This window comes from Schistocerca americana, chromosome 3 (genome assembly GCF_021461395.2).
Source record: "Schistocerca americana isolate TAMUIC-IGC-003095 chromosome 3, iqSchAmer2.1, whole genome shotgun sequence".
Taxonomy (NCBI): domain Eukaryota; kingdom Metazoa; phylum Arthropoda; class Insecta; order Orthoptera; family Acrididae; genus Schistocerca; species Schistocerca americana.
Window position 1 is genome coordinate 235,042,019 of NC_060121.1, and position 4,006 is coordinate 235,046,024.

General features: G+C 43.2%; 1 pseudogene; it reads left to right on the top strand.

Annotated features, from left to right (window-relative positions):
* Positions 1-3,613: 3,613 nt before the first annotated feature.
* Positions 3,614-3,731, top strand: LOC124607833 (annotated as a pseudogene).
* The last annotated feature ends 275 nt before the right edge of the window (positions 3,732-4,006 follow it).

The window sequence follows — 4,006 nt, forward strand, 5'->3', positions numbered from 1 at the left end:
GCTTGAGAACATCTTCTAAACAAAAGGTTATAAGACAACTGAATAATGACACACATTACTGTATAGAGAAGCTTTCCCAGATTCTGTCTTGCGTTACAGGTGGCGCGAAAACGTCATTACGTGCGTACATTTAATTGAAATGACCGGAGATTCACTGCAGCACTTTCAAAAATCTGTGTAGTGTGTTGTCTATCTGCTGGGGCGAACTGATGCGATGCGACAATACGAAGTGGATAGTTTGTCTGCTAGTTCCGACAGGCCTGCCCCTTAGTGCCGCCACGGTAGGTATTGCGAATCGAAAGTTGAAGAGATGCTTTGTCCAGTGATAAGACATTTTCCTGTATATCTCGTCAAAACAAAACAAAAAAATGGCTCTATGCACTATGGTATTTAACATCTGAGGTCATCAATCCCCTAGACTTAGGACGACTTAGCCGGCCGGTGTCGCCGTGCGGTTCGAAGCGCGTCAGTTTGGAACCGCGTGACCGCTACGGTCGCAGGCTCGAATCCTGCATCGGGCATGGATGTGTATGATGTCCTTAGGTTAGTTAGGTTTAAGGACTGATGACCTCAGTAGTTAAGTCCCATAGTGCTCAGAGCCATTTGAACCATTTAGAACGACTTAAACCTATCTAACGTAAGGACATCACACGCATCCATGCCGAGGCAGGATTCGAACCTGCGACACTCGCAGCAGCGCGGTTACAGACTGAAGCTCCTAGAACCACTCGGCCACAGCGACCGGCATATATCTCGTGTTTTTCCTGCAGTCTAGTTACAAAATCCTGATAATCTATTATATGACACATAAAAAAGGTGGACAAAGTTCCGTAAACACCAAAAGCATAACACATTCCCATATCCTATTTGGTGTAGAAAACCGTTGGCATTCAGAACAGTTTCTAATCGTCTTTGAACAGAAAAATACAAGGTCTATGTGATTTTTCAATGGAATAATATGCAATTTTCCTGCAAAATAGTAGCCGGCCGGGGTAGCCGAGCGGTTCTAGGCGCTACAGTCTGGAACCGCGCGACCGCTACGGTCGCAGATTCGAATCCTGCCTCGGGCATGGATGTGTGTGATGTCCTTAGGTTAGTTACGTTTAAGTTGTTCTAAGTTCTAGGGGACTGATGACCTCAGATGTTAAGTCCCATAGTGCTCAGAGCCATTTGAACCATTTTTACTCTTCGTTACGAAAGCACCAACCGTACGAGGACGAACAATTTCCCCACGTTAGAATTCACTTAGTTCTGACATTATGCACTTGTAGGTACACAGGACAATGTTCTGGCCCCGCCTGACACTTGCCCACCTGCCGCTACCGATCAAACACAGGAGGGAAACCTGGTGACTTCGCCAGTATCTCATTTAGTTAAAAAACTAAAAACCCGCCTCGATTGCGATAAAAGCACTTAGTGTTAACCTAGGTTTCGGCGTAGATAACTACACCTTCTTCAGAACAACACTAAAACCCACAAGTGCCTAAGAAGACCTTTGTCAATGATTGAATGAACACCATAACTACACATTTATAAATGAAATGGATAAGGAAAACACAAACAGTATATATGTACAAAGTCAAAACTACTACTTAACTTAATGGTGTACGCTCCACCTCACACCGGCCATGTTCGATGGGCCATGACCTGCCATAAACTGTACATATGTACTGTTTGTGTTTTCCTTTTCTTTTTCTTTTATAATTGTATAGCTATGGTGTTCTTTTAATCATTGACAAAGGTCTTCTTAGGCACTTGTGGGTTTTAGTGTTGTTCTGAAGAAGGTGTAGTTATCTACGCCGAAACCTAGGCTAACACTAGGTGCTTTTATCGCAATCGAGGCGGGTTTTTAGTTTTTTAATATATTAACTAACGATTGCTGGCGCGCTGCGATGTTGTAGGTTCTTATCTGCATTTAGGTTAAAACAAGCATTTTCCGCCGTTTTTGTATATTTTTGTCCAACCCCTTTAGGTCGCAAAGGTAGTAAAGGAGGTAAAGAAATAACAGCTTTTCATTTTTTATTACTATTCAAATGCACGTAACAGTATTCACAATAAATTAAAGCTTGACACAAAAATACGAAACACCAATCACAAATGTTTTCTTCTTTCCAGAGAATTAACAGTATCATGGGTGCATAACACGTTTTTCATTATCAAAGTAGAGTATGGCATAACCGCATCAAGTTTTAATTTCATATGAGCAGTAATCAAAAATTTTAAAAAAATTATTTTATTAAAAATATATTTGGCACTATTTGATAATTAACATATCCATTGTCAATTAATAAGCAATTTAAAGAAATGTTACAATGAATTTACTGCTACCGACTCGACGTTTACAAACGTGTTACCCCACGCTCTCAGCTTCAGACCAATATATAAATATCCAATAAAACAATGCCAATCATCGCTATTTAGGTTTATTTCTGGGCTACCAGTTTCATCGATACACTACGTCATCTTCAGGCCAGCTTCAATCGAGTAACCTTTATGTTACAAAATACAGCAGCACCATTAACTGGTCTCGTAACGATTATTACGGACATGCGTGAGCGTTGGACAACTGTCAGCAACTGACGTAACTAGGCTAAGGGCTATCCGAAACACTTGACCCCTTACCTGTTTCATCAATAGCACCCGAGATACGATCCCCTGAGAAATCGCATTTATGCGCGCATCTTCTTAAACATGTTGGTGTCCTGTTCTGTCGTGCACGGATCGCTACGGGAAACGGGGCCTTATTACAGAGTAAAAATGCCATTGTGATTCATTCTGTGTGTTACTCCTATCTGGAAACTCCACTCAGTATGAAAAGTCCATTGGTCCTAGTGACTGGATTTCGGCGGTAGAGATGCTATTGTTTTTTATGTATGATTCCCGTAACAGTTATTGGCTTGTGTTAAGAGTTCACGCACGTGCCGACTACCAGTGGCACGACTGTCACCAATCAGGTGTAACGCATGCTCTTCCGGATCTCGTCTTCCGGAACAGCTCGCACGGCCTTTCATTCTTCCTTTCTAACTGAGAAGAATCCAGTTTCTCGTAGATGCTTGTGTCCTAGTGTAACAGTAGTGTGTTTGCGTTCTCTGTTGGGACAGCTGTAACGTCTTTATGCCACTCTTTTATTACATTAGATGAACCCACACACGAGGTACATATCCCCAGTTCTTCATCACGAAATCTATCCGTATTGATGTGTATCAGTGTAAACGTACAACTAACGCTGTTAGGAGAACAAACTCAAGGCAAAACCTAACAGTACTCGATGCAAGCTGTAAGATGAAGAGTAACGTTGACATTAGTGATCTCAGCAGCAAGTTCCGTGGCAGACTGGAAAACAATTAGTTTCCCAGAAAGATACCCAGCACGTACCGCCAATATTTCACTAACGTACAGATATTTTCTGTAAGGTAAATGAGGTGGAGAGAAGTCAAAATAAACCTAATATCCCTGTAACGGCCCATTGGAGACCTCCAATCCATTACAGCAAAACACTCAGAAAATACACTTGAACAACCCCCGAAGATTTTTCGGTGGGATTCAAGTTCAGCCTGGAAGTTGATTTTTGAATATTTACGAATTTTACAGATTTCTTTTGTATGTTCCTATAGCCAACGGCCTTGCCGTAGTGGTAACACCGGTTCCCCTCAGATCACCGAAGTTAAGCGCTGTCGGGCTGGGCTAGCAATCGGATGGGTGACCATCCGGTCTGCCGAGCGCTGTTGGCAAGCGGGGTCCCCTCAGCCCTTGCGAGACCAACTGAGGTATTACTTGATTGAAAAGTGGCGGCTCCGGTTTCGTGAACTGATATACGGCCTGGAGAGCCGCGTGCTGACCACATGCCGCTCCACATCTCCGCGTCCAGTGACGCCTGTGGGCTGAGGATGACACGACGGCCGGTCGGTACCGTTAGGCCCTTCAACGCCTGTTCGGACGGAGTTTCTAGTTTACTTTTGTATGTTCCTATAGGGGTTGTATTGGTCAAACTGGAAGACAAGTGTCG